This window comes from Eumetopias jubatus, unplaced genomic scaffold, assembly GCF_037043125.1.
Source record: "Eumetopias jubatus isolate StellerSeaLion01/CBP00866 unplaced genomic scaffold, mEumJub1_p1.0 scaffold_5, whole genome shotgun sequence".
NCBI lineage: Eukaryota > Metazoa > Chordata > Mammalia > Carnivora > Otariidae > Eumetopias > Eumetopias jubatus.
The window spans coordinates 75,353,181-75,372,264 of NW_028274811.1; the positions used below are offsets into that span (position 1 = coordinate 75,353,181).

General features: G+C 33.8%; 1 pseudogene; it reads right to left on the reverse strand.

The window, feature by feature from the left end:
* Positions 1-757: 757 nt before the first annotated feature.
* LOC114200067 (cytochrome b5 pseudogene) lies at positions 758-1,157 on the reverse strand (annotated as a pseudogene).
* Positions 1,158-19,084: the final 17,927 nt, after the last annotated feature.

Sequence of the window (19,084 nt, forward strand, 5' to 3'; positions counted from 1 at the left end):
AGGTGGGCTGGGGGATGGGCTAAATGGGTGATGGGTATTAAGGAGGGCATTTGTGTTGAGCACTGTGTGCTATACGAAAGTAATGCATCACTAAATTTTACTCCTGAAACCAGTATTACAGTACATATTAACTACTAGAATTTAAATAAAAATTGAAGTCCAAAAAATTAGTAAAATCAATCTTCTAACTCTCTCCATTATATATAAGAAATAATTGTTTATGGCAATATCTTTAAGTTGGTTTCTACCCTTTATGATTTTATAAACTTAATTTACTTTGTGTGGCATTCATCTAGTAAAGGTACATAAATATAAACATCAAAGTTTGACCTGTTATATATGTATAGTCATACACCTGTTTGTGTCCTAAAAAACTAAGGTTATATACCTGGGTTATTTTTTTAACTATACACAATCATGGAAACTAAACAGGAATTAATCAACACATTTCATAAAGGCCTGACAGCTGGTAAACCTTGCCTTTGGCTGTGCCAGTGAGTCAATAACTATGGGTTAAAGACTATAAATTCTTATTGCCATCTAAGTACCATCTGATGAACTTTTTTTGTAAGTGATACAACTGCATTTTCCCAGCAGTTCACTTGAACAACAAAAGTAATTTTTAAAGAATTAAATAGTAAAAAATATTATGCAATTTAAAAAAAATAAATAAAATTATTTTTCAGGGGATGGTTTCTGTCAGCTGAAGCAGCTAACATTGGCCTCTTTCTCCCAGGTCCCAAAGCGGTCTTTTCTTTCATTGGCTTCTGAGAATGTGTTTAGTGTAGAGGTGATACATTCAGGCTACCACCAGTGCTGAGATGGCTGGGATCACCCAGGTGGTCCACCACCTGGAATTAGAAATAAGTAGTAATGAGAGTTTCTGAGTCTTGGTTATCTTTGATCTGTCATCTGGATGAGTGACGTATGTTTTGGACATTTCTCAAGCATCTGTAAAGTGCCCAGCATCCTCAAAGTTTTCAGTAGCATCCAGTTTGTTCTCTTAAGACTTCTTCCCTACCAGGATGCTCCTCCAAAATTGTGGTCACATCATATACCTTGTGGTACAGGATCAGCCAAGTGCTTTTGCTGTGGTTGTGCTTCCGGATCTTTTCCAGGGTGTAGTACTTGACGGTCTGGTCCAACTGCCCAGACATTTCGGAACGCAGTAAACCTCAGGCAGGGCAGACACCAGCCGAGCCTGGTGCAGCAGAGTGTGCATCTCATCTGGTTGGGCCCCGGACATTCCTGGCACTGTGGTCCCACACCCAGAGCCTCATTTTCTAGAGATTGTGCTGGTATTTTTAAAGAAAAATTCAGAATACCGGAATATTGACAAGTTTCATTTCAGAAGAATTTTTTGAAGATCAAATGTTAAGATATTAGTTGAAAATTATTTTATATTGCTTTCTAACATATTAAAGTTAACAATTAGTTTGCTTAATTATTAGTGATACATATAATATTTATTTTTGGCATACACTTTGTATTTTGCATAATCCTTAGTACAGAAACAAACTACATCTTCCTTCTTTCTGTGACTATAATGTAGAACTGCATTCCTGGAGTGTTTGATTTTATTGATAATTTCTAGTTCAGTATTTCTTAAATGTCATTCTACCACAATACATTTTCAGTAGTTCATATTACAGTGAGAAAAATGAGGATAATGTATATTTTGCATAAAACAATGTGTTTGATTTAAGAATTATCCTTTACTTTGAGATTATGCTCTTATTGTTATGAATTTCCATAGTCCTGTTATTTAGAAATTATGGTAATAATAGATGGTGGTTGGCATTGATTTATAAGATATAGTTATTTGGCCAAATAAAATGTCTGCAACACTTGGTCAGACCTATAAATATTTAATTTTGGAATTTCACCAGTCCTTCAAACTTAGAGGATTAAGAACTACTTGTTCAATTATTATGTAGTTCTTCAAAATCCTAAGCAAAGGAAAAAAATTCTAAAAAGCTCATAGGAAATCTGTGTTCATGTAGTGATAAAAACTTAATCTGTTTTGAAAATAAATGTTCAATTCTGATTCTAGTAATTATGGATCCTTGTTTTTATCTGTAAGTATCCTAAGGTAGAGTTGGTCCTCTGTAGTGATGCAGCTTTTAATTAATTAATTAATTAATTAATTTTTAGATTTTATTTATTTGAGAGAGAGAGAGTGAGAGAAATTGCACGGGGCGGGGGTCAGAGGGAGAAGCAGACTCCCGACTGAGTGGGGAGCCCAGTGGGCTCCATCCCAAGACCCCGGGATCATGACCTGAGCTGAGGGCAGCTAACCGACTGAGCCACCCAGGCACCCCCTGATGTAGCTTTTGATCAGACTTCTGGATTTCATTTATATGGATCAACTTTGTTTTGAGATTTAGGTGGCAGTTAATTGAACTTAACCGCATTTTTCAGTCCATGACTTATTTTTCTCATTGGTCCATACAAAGCTTCCTTTCTTTCCTTCTTTCTCTTTTTTCTCTCATACCTCACTTTCATTTTCCCCTCTTTGAAAACTAAATATTTTTAATCTATGTATTTAAATTTGAATATGTTCCTCCAAAAGCATATTGTTTTATATTAATATATTCTTAATTAATAGAAGTAGTATTATATTTTTCATTTTATTTATTTTAAAACTGAGTCCTCCTTTTTGACATTGTTCATGTTGTTACTTGTACATCTAATGTAGCCTCTAACTGCTGCATAAAATTCCATAATCTATGTCAAGAACTCAGAAGGATTGCTTAAACTTAAAAACCATGAATGATAACATTACCTGAAATTAAATATTCTGTTCAATTAGGGACTCCTTGGACAACAGTCACTAACTGGAAGAAAGCTACTTGCAAAATCCAATAATAACTGGGGTTTAATATTTAAAATATACAAGTGACTCTTGCAAATCAACTAGAAAAATACACCCCAGGAAAAAGGTAAAAATAGATTAACACAAAATTTAAAGATGAATAAACTGAGAAAATTAAGAGGCCTGTGATAAGATGCTCAAAATAATGCATAATATAAGAAATGCTCATTAAAGCAACATTTAGCTATGACTTTAAATCACTAGACTAGCAGACATTAGAAAGATAGATAGGCAACTGAGACATGAAGGTATAAAAACTCTATTGCATTCCTGGTGTTAATGGAGAACAATGTAGCATGACTTATTTAGAAGAAGTGTAAGTGTCATTCTACTTCTGAGTATATATGTAAGAGGAATTAAGGGGACATACATGGGGATTTTCTTTGTAGAAATGTTCATGGAGGTGAGCTGGAAGCACCCTGGATGTCTGTTATCTGGGCAGGGGTAGAGAAACTTGGGACAGTGGGTATGTATAATGTGGAGCATATGGGTATTCAAATGCTAGCCATCAAAAAGGAGTTCTATGATATTTAAAATAGTTTGTATCTTTCTGATTTTAAATTTGAAGTCCCTTAATGTGCTCATGGGCTACTTAAGAAAATAAAAGTGCTATATGTGGGATTTAAACAAACCAACAAGTACAAGAACCAAGCTCATAGGTACAGAGAAGAGATTGGTGGCTGCCAGAGGTAGGAGGGTGGGTGGAGGGTGAGTGAAATACATAAAGGAGGTCAAAAATTATGAAATTCCAGTTTAAAAAAAATAAGTCATGAGGATATAATGTACAACGTGGTGACTAGAGTTAATAATACTATATTGTATATTTGAAAGTTGCTAAGAGAGCAGATTTTTAGAAGTCCTTATCACATACTCCCCAATTTTTTTTGTAACTCTGTATGGTGATGGATGTTAACTAGACTTATTGTGGTGATCATTTCACAATATATACAGATATCAAATGATTATGCTGTACACCTGAAAGTAATAGAATGTTGTATGTCAATTATACTTCAATTAAAAAAAAAGAAAGAAAATGGAAGTGCACTTTACCAAATTTTTAATATCTGAAGGCTACAGAATAAGGACATGGTTAGGGATTCTTGTGATCTGCCCCTATCTTCAAATACTTTCTAAATTAAAAAAAATACATGGAAGAATACTTAATAAAGTCTAATAGTGTTAAAAGGATTACAACTAAAAATGCAGTCTCCTGCTGTATCTCTTTTAATCATCAAAACAGCATTCCCTGTTGGTACCACTCTCAACTCTTAGCTATTTTTAAATATTTACCTCCATATTTTTAAATTATGTACTCATACTATCCTCAATTTATGATTTTGAGATATTTATTTAAACTTGAATATGCGATTTCAGTTTTTCTTTTTCAGGCAACCCCATACCTCCCATATTTCTTTCTTCCTCCCCATCCGCCATCCTGCTTCCCTGCCCTGCTATCCACCATGGTGCCTAGTGTCTGTGAATCTCTTGCCTCTCTGGTTCAATTAGTACAGAAAAGGTTGATTTCTCAGGATGGTCAGTGGTGGTGGTTACAGTTTTTCACTTAGAGATATAGGAGGTTATGGTAGGGGCCTCAATATTTAATTTCCTTTTTAGACTTTCCACCAATCTTCCTGTTTTCATTCACCCCTCCTCAACTTGTTTAATTCTGTCACCTCTGAGTGTTCAACTATGAACATCATCATGGATCTGTGGAACAAACTTTCTTCCAATTATTATCTTTGGAAGTCTCTGAGTTATAACAGCGACCATTTTGCTAAATGCATTACAGGTCTGTTTATTTCCTTCTTATATTGTATTTTGGGTTTGAAGATATCACCCAGTTTTATTAAATATTGTACTTCTATTTCTTTCTACTTGTGAGTTTTGGGAGATTATCTATTTATCAAACAATAGAACAGTTTATGTAGAAGTTCTACATAGGATTTTTCAAGCATTAGTCCATAAGACTATAGAACCTTTTCTGGTCATAATTTTCTAGGACTAGGATTCCTTAGAGAGCACTCTGTATAAATGCTCTCATAGGGCATTATTATTTCACACATATTTCCTTAGTTGCCCTTCACACCATGTCTGCACATTAAATGCTATTGCTTTTCCAGTTTAACAAATGAAGAACCAGAGACTTAGAGGTTTAATCATCTGCCCAAGATCACAAAGCCTCTAAAGGGCAGCACTAACATTTGAACTTCTAGCTCCATAGCCCAGCCTTAGCCTTCTGTGCTAGCAAGAACAAGTTTTATTGGTGACTTCTTACAAAACCAGGGCTTGTGGGTGGATTCAATGAGATACAAGATGTATATTATGCAGCTCTCAAAAAATTTAGCTTCCTTTACTTTTGTTTTTGTTTTGCCATTTAACATGGTATTTAATTTTTTCTAAACACGTGTATCTTATTTCTTTAAATAGGTAACCTTATTTGAAGAGTTTTCCACCCATTTTGTAGTCATTCTAAAACCAAATCCACTGCTTTTTAGCTGAATATAGAATTTAGAACTCAATAATTACTTTTATAATAAGTATTTAGAGATTGTTTTTTGATATTTAAGATGTTTCTATTAATGTGGTTTATTATCCAGGTATTTTTATATGTTTAAAATATCAGTTTTGCAAAGCTTTTCTACATAGTCTCTACTTACTGGTTATTATTAGAGAGGGATTAGACAGGTTTGAGTATCATTGTGAAAATTCTGAAATAAATTAGATTTTATGAGACTTTCTCTGTAATTCTAAAATGTTAATTAAAATAGTATTTTTTATAATTTGAAGTAAAGAAATAAAGTACACTTGGCTGGCCTCTTAAGTTTTGGGGCTGGGGTCATCATTGCCTCACAAAGGCGCTTGATTATGGGCTTAGTATTATAACAGACTTCTAGGTCCAGATTACATGCCGAGTCTCTAACTTAATTTCCATGGAGATTAAAAGTCCAGAGTGGGGAATAGAGTCAATAATATTGTAGTAACATTACAGTAATGTATAGAATTGTTGAATCAGTATGTTTTATGCCTGAAGCTGAAGAAACATTGTATGTTAACTATATTTCAATTAAAAAATTCAATCCAGCATAACATTCTTGGCCCTTCAAAATATGGTTCAGTGTGCCTTTTAAATTATATTTTTACATTTTTCCCTACTCGCTACTATTATCTTGGCTCATTACTCTCCAAATATGTCCTTTGCTTTCTTTCTGGCTCTACTCATGTTGATCCTCTGTCTGCTGAAATCATGTGCATCTTTCCAGGTCTTTCTCAAATTTTATCTTCTCAGTGAGGACTTAATCCTTTCACCTATATTCTTGAATTCTTACAGTCCAGGTTGAATTGATATAGCAATTTTTATATCAATATTCAAATATTCTGTTATATATTATAGCAGTATTATTCTGATACATATTCTATTTCTTCCTCCCATCTCTCAATTTCCACCTATTCTCCTACTCCATGCTTCCAGACTCTTGAAGCAAGAGTTGAAAATAATAAATGAATCTTATTGGTCTTTGTATAATAATAATAATAGTAACTTTTATAATAATAAGAACAACAATAACAATGATACCTGAAATTGTTGAATGTTTCCTAGAGGTAGACGCTATAGTTTGTGTTGCAGTATCATATCTCTTTAGTCTATACAACTTACAATGACATAGGTATTATTTTTATCACATTTTATAGATGGGGAAACTCAGACTTAGAGAAGTTACTTGCTCCAAGACCACACAGCTAGCGAGTGGTGGGGCCAGGATTTCACTCCAAGCATTATGATTCCAGAGCACATATTTTGAATCACACACAGTAATCTCTACAGTGCTGTTGCCAATAGTAGAAACTCAATAATTTTTTTAAGTTGAATTTATATTTCCAAAGAAGCATACATTTACATATCAAAATTTGATGCAACATGGTGAGTATATTTTACACATGTGCTTTCTTCAGAAACATGCATTGTAAAGGGTATTCACAGTATATTACTTTTTATGGAATATTACTTTTTTAAGAATGGATATAAGCACTCTGTAGTATAGAAGATTAGACAATATGGTTTGAAAAACATTGAAACCATTTGACGAAATGACTTTTCAAATCTAAGTTAATAACTTTTCCATTATAAAGCATTGTTCTTAGAAATTATCAATGATGCATATTGTTATTGTTTATTACTGGCCGTTTTTTGACTCATCTTTTGCTGAATAATACAAGCTTATTTTCTTGCCTATTTACTCTAGGCCAGGGAGGGCAAATAGATTTTATCTCAAGGATTACCTGTGTTTGTTCAATTAATAGTAGTTACCTAGAACACTGAGTTAAGAAAGACTGAATATTTGCCCAGGACTCACATAAGAGTGAACTATGATCAGTTAGAAATATCTGATATAAATGTAGGACTGGTACAAATACCACCATGCCTGCTACTCACTTGCCATTCCTGTTGTAGGCTGTTGTCTTTTAGTGCTCTGTAGACATATGTTGGAGTGTAAATGAATTTTGGTATTAAGTAAAACATAACTGAATAAGAAATGTTTGGTAAATAAATAAAAAATATCTTTAAAAAAATAAGGTCTCCAAATAATGATTAAAAAAAAAAAAAGAAATGCTTGGAATAAAACAGTGATTTGTTCTAAGCTAGGTATTTTGGAATAGGTCACTCTTTATATTAATTTATCATGTATTTAAGGTATAGATTTTTAGCATTATCTCTGCTAATGTCTTTGTCATCACGTATTATGACCTATACATTCTTATTATATATCTTGGCACTATTTTCTTATCTTTTTATTAGGCACTGTTACTGGAGAGCTTTCATCCACTCTGAGTGAGGCCAAAGATACATTTCACTAAAACAGTAATTACGCTTCTGGACCTTCGCCTGGTAAAATGGAAAACATATAAAATATGTGGTAAGTTTATTAAATTATTATCCAGCTTTTATTCCTCAGGTTTTTTCTTATGTATTTACGGAATAAGGTAGTCAGTAAAGGTATTGGGTTATAATGATGACAGTGAATGTTTGTAAGTAATCTTACAAGTTTCCTGGCTCCCTTCAAGTCCTAATTCTGCAGCTTGACTGGTCTTTCCTACCTTACATCTAATGGTTACTCTTAAAGTCACTTCATACTTACAGACTTCACTGTTTGTTAAGGATGTTGTCCATGTTTTGAGTCTTTTTATTTTTATTTTTTTCTTTAAAATTTTTATTGTTATGTTAATCACCATACATTACATCCGGGATGTGGAGAAAGGGAAACCCTCCTACACTGTTGGTGGGAATGCAAGCTGGTGCAACCACTCTGGAAAACAGTATGGAGGTTCCTCAAAAAATTGAAAATAGAGTCTTTTGTTTTTGGTTTTATTTAAATTATATAAGAATTTCAACCTGAATATAAAGATAAATGATTCCCTTTAGTTTTGGGGAGTATCATATACATTGTTTATACTTATTAAAGATTAAATCTTATTTTATTTTCAAATGATATAGCTAATTTGGGTTTTGTTGGAAATATACCTAAATTTTGCCACAAGTCTCTCATGACATGTTTCTCTGCCTGGAAGTTTTCATTCACATTAACACATATCTTTACTGATTTTAATCCCATTGAGATGTCCATATGAAGTTCTAAGAAGTGATAAATGCCTTTAGAAATATTTGCCATCTTAATGTCTACATGGCTTTAAGAAACTAAGCTGCAACACTATTCCTCGTGATATGGGTTTGTTTTTTGCCTACGGTAATAAAAATTTCAATAAGCATTCTCTCACAGATAACTTTTATCTTCATCCTACATTTGACTTTACATATGTATAAAATTATATATGTGAAATTAACTTTGTAATAAAAATGTTATTCTCATTGTAATTAGGGTTCTTAGCTACAGGCATTTGGACTCATTCTAGCCAGTTAAACAGAAAAGGATTTATTCAGGATTGTTAGGGACCTCACAGGATCACTGAGGGAGCTGAAGAAATAGATGTGAAAGAAGTAAACTGCTAAGGTGACCTGTTGGGATATTCTACAGGTCAAATGCCCCAGGTTTTTTAATAGATAAATTATTAAGGGCAGAAAGGGGTGAAGGAGGAACCTATAGATTAACAAATACTTAAAAGACACAGCAAAATTTTAAAAGGGGGCTAAGATTAAACTATGGTGTCTAGGGATACATACTGTTAAAAGATAAATTGAGGCATATTAAAAATTTTAAGAGTTTATTTGATCAAAAATCTGTTCTAACTGGACAGTGCCTAATTGGAAGTGGTTAGGAGAAAAGGTGGAAGCAAAGTAAGAAAATTATTGAATGGCTATAGCTTAAAGCCTAGTTGGTTATGATTGGCTGTCCTTAGGTTTCAATTTCATAACTGTGAGGCATTTACAGGCTTAGGCAAGAGGGACTCATTATGGTGATGGGTTACATGGAGGGGCTTCTGGGTGGCTTGCAAAATTCTACTTTATGATCTGGGTGGTAGGTGTAAGTGAGTTCATCTTAAATGTTACTCATTTTTTCTCTTTTCTCATATAGGTGTATAATTTGAAAACAAAAAATGTTGTGGATGGAACTAGAAGGTATTATGCTAAGTGAAATAAGTCAATCAGAGAAAGACAATTATCATATGATCTGTGGAATTTAAGAAACAAAACAAAGGATCATGGGGGAAAAGAGGAAAAAATAAAACAAGATGAAACCAGAGAGGGAGACAAACCACAAAAGACTCTTAATCATAAGAAAAAAACTGAGGGTTGCTGGAGGGGAGAGGGGTGGAGGGATGGGGTAACTGGGTGATGGACATTAAGGAGGGCACATGATGTAATGAGCACTGGGTATTATATAAGACAGATGAATCACAGACCTGTACCTCTGAAACTACTAAGATATTATTTGTTAATTAATTGAATTTAAATTTAAAAAGTTTAAAAAAATACAATTCAAAATAAAAAAAACATGTTAACAACATGTCAGTAGTATCAACTTCTTATTGGAGAAAGATTACTTTTTTAAACATGCTATGTTTGCATATACTGTGTTTTTATTGGAAAAGTTATATTGAAGAACTTTTAAATTTGAATTGTACCTAAAAACTATTTTAACATTAATGTACAACACCAATGTACTCAGACAAATATAATGTACATCTCGGTTCAGACAAAAAACAAATACATATCTTCTTCTAGTCAAGTTTGAATCATTGAATACCAAGGTATTGAAATTTATACATATAATGAATATGAATGACTATCAGGATTATTAATTTTCAAGAGTGGAATAGTGGCCTGAATTCAGATACTGATTTCTTTGTAACTTTTAGGAATGGCTAGATAATTTATATAATAATTGATTTAGATGTAAAATTAGACATTATATTGAAACTATTTTTTCAGTCTGTCCCAAAGCTCTTTCCTTCCTTCTCTTGTAACATGGTAACACCTGCTTTCCTTTAGGAGATTGGCCCTCTTCCATTCCCATTCTGTGATGACAGTATACTGCCTCTGGCTCAAGGATCTGCCCAGCAACAGGTAGTGACCAAGATGGTCCAGAGGCCTTCTCTGGAATTTTATATTTTGACTTTCAAAGGGCAGAAATCTCTCCTTGCTTGTGATCATTTGATGGATTGGTATGTACCTAGATAAAAGAGTTTACTAACACTCTCAGAGAAGTGGTTCTGAGGCTCAGAGAGAGAGGATAGCTGGAGGGTCTGATAGTGTTAATTTGACATCCCATTTGATCCGAATCCAGATCCACTCTTACAGTTCCCAGTTACATGGACAAATAAATGCCTTGTTGCATTTGTACTTATACTAGTGTGAAGTGAGCTTCTATCATTTGTGAATTAAAGAGTTTCAACTACTTTAGGGAGCATGATAAAATATCTGTTTTTAAATTCCTTAATATTAGTTGAAAATTGCCATAAATATCACCTTTATACACAAAAATAGGATGGAGAAGAGTTATATTAATCAAGCATCTGGTTCTAATCTACCAGCTAAACTGATTTTTTGGTCAGTCTTTTGGATTCAAATAAACATTTAATAAAGACATTTGCCAAATTTAATCAGTGAACCTGGTAATTGTCAATTAAGCTATCCTGAAATGTCTCCTTCTCTTTAGCACTTCTTACACACTTGCTTAAACATATATATAATACATACATATATACATGTATATATGTGTGTGTGTGTATATATATTTATATATATATGATATATAAATATATATATATGATAGATGATGTGAGATTTGCTAATGACAGAAAGAAAGGAGGTTTTTACCTTGAAGTTAATAATTTATTTTCAACTTTTAGATTTGGAAATTAAGCATCTTTAATTCTCAAAAAGGAAAAAAAGTTACCGCATCTGAGGGGTCCATCCACATATAGACCTGATTTTAATGATGAGATCCTGGACTTTGAGCATTGACCATTGACCATGGTTGAGCATCTTTTCATATGCCTATCTGCCATGTGTATATTTTCTCTGGTTAGATCTTTTGCCTATTTTTTAATTGGGTCCTTTGTTTTCTTATTGTTGAGTTTTATGTCTCTTGCTCAGTCTTAAAGATTTCTTAACAAGGAGCCTGAATATAGGAAGGGTAAAAAGAGAAGTAAATGAACAAGAAGTTGAGGATCTAACAAATATATTTTTGAGTGGTTGGTTTTGTTTGCTTGTATGTATCTTAAGAACCAAACATAGGAGAAAGTACCCTGGTGCATAATAGATGTTAGAAAACAAGGGATGGGGCCTGCTCTAGATCCTGCGTCCAAATCATAGTTTATTTTTGGCACCTTTCATGTGCCCCAAGATTGGGACAGAGAGGTTGGGAGTCAGTGTTGGAAAAGCACCCTCTCTTTCTGAGGCTGTAAGAGAAGTGAATGATAAAGCAAAGTAATCAAATAGAGAACCTGATACTGAAGGGGTAAGGGAACCAACATGAGTTTGCTCCTTGGTGAGTCAGATACACCAGGTGGAGTAATCCCACAAAGTCAACGATATTTCCAGCAAATAAGGTGATCACTGGGAATAGCTTCCAACACAGTGACTCCCTGAGGGAGGATGAATGGGTACCTTTTGTTTAGGGTAAAGATAAATTTTTGGATAAGGAAGCCTTGTCATGGTATGTAGAGGCAGGCATAAGGTCACACATGTACCTTAAGGAAACAGGCCTTGATGTATAATGCATGCTATGTAAATGAGGCTGAGTCTTCTCCTTGGGCAGAGATTAGTATTAGAATGAGGTAAAGGTAATTGCTCGTCATTCCAGGGGTCACTCCATGGTCCATCTGCACAGACATGAGTGGGGGGTTTAGCTCAAACGGTCTGGGTGGTCAGTGCCAGGGGGAGGTCTTGTCAGGGCGTTCATTTTCACCTGAGGGATGGTTTCAGGTGTCACTTGTCTGAATTAGGAAGTAAACCAGAAAGAAGAGTGTAAGGAAAAATATAAGACAAAGATTAGTGAGTACAAGCAGGTGGGCAGTAAAGGTCAGGTCTTGGGGTCTAGCTAGTGACAGAGGTAGCTGAGGAGGAAATGCTTCCTGGAGGACATAGATAACCACCATGATCTGAGGTTGCTGATGACAGGAAATTAATTTAGAACTTCGGTTAAAACATCTGGTTTCAGTCCCTGCTGCTTCCACCAGTATCAGTGTCAGCAACCACTTCAACCTCCCAACCCCTAGAACAGCAGAGCTTCTGAGAACTTTTCCACATCATAGGGATTTCTTGCCTTAATGAAGCCAATCAATCAAAGTTGCAGTGAACATTATTTCTGAACCTGTTCTAACAGTTTACTTATTCTTTTTTTTTTTTTTTAATTCTGTCAAAAACAAAGGTCCATTCTTTCTCTCTTGAAAACCTAGAAAGAGCTCTTCACCTTTTTGGATCTGTGACCTATACTGAAATGCTATGCTGAGCCAAAAACCATTAGGGCTTAGATAATTTCTTAAATGTTTTTAAGTAATGGTAGAGATAAAAGGTACTGATATAAGGTATTTTTAAGAAAAATATTCTTATGTTAGATAAGAAATATAGTATAATATTTATAAAGAATATAGTCTATCCAAATTTTTATTTTTTAAGGTGTTTTCTTCATACAAAGCATATTTGAATTATAGGTAACCCATCCCATGATATATGCTATATGCAATAAGGAATATATTCCAAATTTTATTTTGGGGGATAAATAACTCAGAATATATGTATTCATAACATGTCTTATATTCTGCTTTATTTTGTCCCTTAACTCTAAAGTAGGCTATATTCCTTATTGCATATAACATATAGCATGATATCTACTGCCTATAATGCAAAAGTGCTTTGTATGAAGAAAAAATGCCCATGGGAATAGCATTTTTATTGTCCTGGGCAATAATAGCACTTAATAAAGGTGTTTTATTCCTGAATCTTGGTCTTATCTCTTAGCTTAGTTTTATGACTTTTAATCTTTCCTGCTATCAGTTTTTCATCTTAAAAATGAGGTTATTATCTCCCTGTCTTCCATATACCATATACAATAATCTTAGGTATAAAATAGTATTATAGGAGGCTTTCATCTCTTTTTGAGGAAAAAAAAATGACATTTTTAATGACAGTCTGTTTAGGGCCATGATTTGAGTCACAGACTTTCATGGTAGAGTAAGATGGCATTTTTACATAAATTCTCCCAGATATTTTACAGCAGGGGATCCTTAGATGATCTCCACCTTATTAGAGAATTCTACTGAAATTAATTTATTGGGAATTTTTATAAAATTTTATTTTTTCTAAGTAATTTTTGTTGGGTAGTATAAAATTCCTTATGTTTCAGGTCTCAAAAATATTTTAGATAGAAAATATGAAGTGTACCATGTTGACATAAAAAAAAAACAAAAGGGCATTTCTAGTTTCCATTGTGTCAAGTGGGTGACCTTTTGAATCTGAACTAAAACAAATTGGCAATGACAGCTTTAGATTTTCACTGATCTCTCTTGAAAAACATTACTGCAAATTGTATCTTAGCAGAAGTGCTTTAAAAAAATAATGAATTTTTCATGAAAAATCACTTCATCTCATAGTGCACCTGCTGAGAAGGCTTTGCATTGCCTATTAAAGTGTATGCAAAAGCTGTGCAATTAAACTTTCAATATCAGATTTATTTTGCTTTGCTAATACCCTGTAATGCATCATAGGAAGAGCAATGACAAACATGTATTTGAATTCATAGATCATTAAAAAAATAATTAGTGCTTTAAAAGGTCACAGAAAAGATCAAAGGAAGACTTGCTGTGGCATTTAACCAGAGTTTGAAATATTGAGGGACATACATTTTTCTTTTGATACATACTCTTGTCCATTGCATTTGTATTATTTAGAATTAGTTTTTGAATTAGTTCATATTATTTTTAGATTTTTTTAGAGTTAGATATTATTTAGAATAGTTCATACCACTGCACCCAAGTTTTGCAGCACTTGCAGTAAAGCAATCACTGAAGTTAGTCCACCATGTTGTCTATTCATGAGATGTCTAGTGCTAGTGAGTAACTCATTAGTTGATCAAAAAGTCAGAAAAAAGATCTCATGACCAGGAGTTTAATAACTCAACCATTTTGTACAGAAGACTTGAGCACCCTCAAAAGACCTTTTAGCTTAAAAATCAAAGCAGTTAAAATGCAGGTGAAGTTTTACTACAAAACATTCCCACAAAAAATTTCTAATCCATAAATATACTGCTATTTTCAGTATGTAATCCATAGACTCAAAAATTGCATATTTCTTTTATCTATTAGACTTGTGTAACAAAATCATTTATCTAGTCCCTATCTCTATAATTATATTTTAAAATATGGATTCTGTTTTATTTGCATTATAGATGTTCATTCACTTATTCATTATTTCATTTATTCAGTTTTAATCATTTCTTCTTTTATTCAACAAGTATTTATTGTGTACAAATTATGTTTTAATTATTGTGCTAGGTTCTAGTGGTGCAGAGATGAAAGTGGGTCCCTACCTTTAAGAAGTTCAAGGTTAGTGGAAGAGACAGACATGTAAATTTACAGTTAATACTGCAGATGGGTAATGCTATGACTGATTTATGCCTAAAATGTTTTGAGAACTTAAAAATGAGTTATCTAACACCTCCAGGTGTTGGAGAAATGCCAGTAAAGACCCCCCAGAGATAATTGCACTTGAGGGTATCTTGAAAGGTAAGAATACGTTAGCTACATGGTAAGGAGGAGGAGGGTATTCTAAGGAGAGACACAACATGCATAGAGGCAAGACACAGCATTTCACCTTCAGGAAACTACTTACAGGGTGCCAGTGTGGTTATGGTGGGAGATATGGCTGGGGGCTGGATCATGTTGTATCTGGTACTCTTGGACTTTGTCCTATGGCAGCAGTCCCCACCATTGGAGGACTTTAAATGGCAGACAATGATCAGAACTACCATCTTAAAAGTTTATTCTAGTGCAAGTAGCAGTTTAGATTGGAGGAGAGACTGAAGGTAGGAAAATTTTTAAAGTAATAAGAGTTGGACGTGGTAACTGCTCTAATTAGATCAACAGCAGGAAGGATAATGAGGAGGGAACATATCTGAAACTTATTTAAAAGTAGAACTAACAGGACATGATGACAGATTGGATTTGTAGGACAGAGGATCCTGGAATGACAGGTATTTGGCAAGGTAGGTGATAATTTCCTTCAATATGGGATCTACAGAAAGAGGCACAGGCAATAGTTGAACTATGACAAATTTTGGTCAACAGTTGTACCATGAAATAACAACTAATTATATCAGCAAATTACAAAAGTGGAAAGAAAATTGTATTTCAAGGAGATTTGGATTTTATTTCTAGTTCTTGAAGAAGCTTAATGCATAAACTTGTAGGCCACTTAAATGCTCTGAGCCTCAATTTACCTTCAGATGCCAAAAATGGGAGGTTGGGTTACATGGTCTATAAAAGTATTTCAACACTAGAATTTTGAATTATGGAAAATTTCCATATCAACAGTCTCAATTAAATACATGTTTGCTCCTAAATAACGATCCGGAAAACAACAGCCCATGATGAATTTTAGGAGCCAAGAGGAGAGGGCTAGGGAGTATGTGGCTCTCTGTATGGTAATCTTTTCTTTTAATTTACCAGTGTATTCTAGAAAAGGCTGATGTTTTCATCTTTATCCCTTAAGAATGCAATGTTACAGTAGTGTTTAGTTTTACCAAATTTTAATTAAACAGTAAATTTAGAAATTTAGAAATAATAACTAGACATATTTCTTACTATAACATTAAAAGAAAAATTAAAATATCTTTAACTATATACCTATATTAAACTTTTAGAGAAAACAGCTTAAGCTATTAGTGTAAGAAATATAAATATGCCTTAATATTTAAATGTGAGTACATTTTATTATTCTTTAATTATCACTTCTCGTTCATTAAGACTTAGATATTCCTTTTTCTGGCCAAATTTATGACCACCCCATCCCCTCCTCCCTTTTCTGACATCCAGGTCTACTGCCTCAATGTGCCCTATATTCTGTTGTAACACATTACCCAGTTGCTTTAACCTCTCTTGGCCACTGCCCTTACTAATATATGGGCTATTATCTAGATTATGGGCTCCCTTGAAGGCAGCAACTTTATCTCCTTTATCTCTGTTTACCCAAAACCTAATATTCTATCTGGCATGTAGTGAATGCTCACTAAATGTTGGCCAGGTGAGTGAATAAGTAAGTGAATGAATGGATCTTCCTAGGAAGATGTAGTGCTTTCATTTCACCTCTTTGTTAAAGAAAGGTTCTTCAACAACCCTGAGAAGGTTTCCTGGATGATAATGAAACAGTAGTACCATCTTTATATTGACCACATTTAGTTCTTCCTGTTCCTCAGTTCCAGATGACTAGAAATTTAATTGTGTCACTTTCTCAATCAAGAGATGGAATCAAATCAATGTTATTGAAGTTACATCTCTATAAACCAGGTGATATTACTGATCTGCTACATAATTGAACCCACAATGGCAGGTTTTTCTTCTATTTCTGAGGTTCATAATAAATGGATTTTACAAAATATACACACATTGACAAATTATTTTAGATTGATATTATCTTCTAGTTCTTTGTGACCAGTCTTCAATGCTGTAGTTAATATCAAGATTTGAGTACACGAGGCACATCAAAGTAAAATAATTGAGTTATTAACTAGATTTAATAATGACCTATCTCTTGTCTTCTTTCTTTGGATTGCCATTCTGCTAGTCTGGGTCCTTATTAACTTTCATCTCAATTATTACAATAGCTTCACCACTGAATGTACTGCTTTCTGTCTTGTCTGTACAAAATCTGTTCTTCCTACTGACTGCTAGCGTGATCTTTGCATAGAGAAGACCCAGAATGTAGTATCTCTGCTCAAACAGAATCCTCTTCCAGGTACTTACAAAATAGAGTCCACAGCTTGGTATACAAAGAAAGCCAGGTCTGGACTAAGATTCAAACCCAACTTATCTTTATAGCCTCTTCTCCTGTTTTGTATCATAAAATCAGTTAAGTTTGAATCTCTGAATTACTTAAGCACGGGCAACAGTTCACTCATGGTATTCTTTCTATTTTAGCTTGGCATTTTTTTTCCTTCCACTGTGTCAAAATTCAAATCCCAGTTCAATGCCATATTACCTGAAATAAATTCTTTGACTGACTAGATGAATCCTTTATTAAGCATCTCTTATTCCTTCAGTAAAATGTATCTTTTCCTCATTGATGTTTTCATAGTGCTTATATATCCATGATAAGCTAATCATTCTGTTACAGTACAAATAACGATACACGTTTAAGTCCTCTAATAGGGTTTGAACTCCCTGAGAGGTGACCTCTGCCTTGGTGACTTTTGGATGCACAATGGCATCAAGAGATAATATAAAAACGCAGATCCTGGGGTGGAGGCAGGGCCTTTTGGGTTACCTTTCATGATGTAAGATTTTAAGTTCAGAAAATCAGAAAATAGTATTTTTTCCATGGGCATGATTGAATCAATCAATTCATTGATTGAATCAGTCAATTCATACTACCTGAACTCATCAGAGTAAGGTTTTATAAGTTGCAGGGCTAACATTAATTTGTTATGGAGATATATTTATATCCTATAACTGGGACATCACCTTCTAAATGTGAAGGAAATTGGAAAACAAAATTAGTAATCAGAAAGATGCTCTAAAAAATAGGAGCAAAAGGTCTGTGACGGTTTAGGGAGATGTTTCATTCACCCTAGGGGAGAGCTTGAAAGAAGTGATTTATGGTATCGAATATAGCTATTTATTACCTTAACAGTTTTTCTGGGGAAAGCAAAGTCTGTATCTCTTGGATATATGGACCATGATAGACACAAATGTTTTTTTCTTTGCTCATTTTTTTTCTAGATTCTGAAGCTTTTCTATTTTAACACAACAACAATGATCTCAGACACATTATAGTAATATTGGTAGCTGCTTATTTCCCTCTTTGCCTTAATCAGTTGACTTAAGTTAAAATTGAAAGGCATATTTGTTAAGGGGACTGAATCCTGGAGATAGCCTGGGCTTCTCCCTCGAGGTCTAGAGTCACTATGGTCTTATTTGTAAACATGTTTACAGGAAATCTTTAAAGCTTGCCACTTTTGGAGATGACTATATTTATCTTTCATATCGGGTCTTCTTTTGTATCTCAGAAGGTGATCCCTGATTCTTGGTTGTACCCTCTGTGAAGTTTTAGACCATGGTTCTCTTTCCATACCCCCATGGCCTATGACCTATGAGTTGTGTCTTATATACCGTGGATACCTAAGAGTCTGATCAATAAAATACTACTAGTTGGTTTATATTTTGAAGCAAGGAAATAATTACATATAGATAAAAGTAAGTATAAAACAAAGGATGTGCTGTTATTTAAACTAACTATATATGATTTTTCTGAAAAGAGAAAGAATTCTGGGGTAGACCCAGGAATTGCTTCCAACACATTCCTTTCTGCCATACATGTCACAAAGTTATTTTGCAATTTAGTAGAACACTCATGACTGTTGGAAAGGTTTCTTTAACCTTCCCTTACTAAATCAGCATGAATTTGTGTACCCTTATTTGTAACAACCTCATTGCATGTACTTATATTATTGTGAGCTTTTTGAGACTCTGTTGAGGGACTTTTGAAGTTGAGATGGAAGATAGCTTTTCTCTTTTGTGACTCTAAAAGGATATAAATAT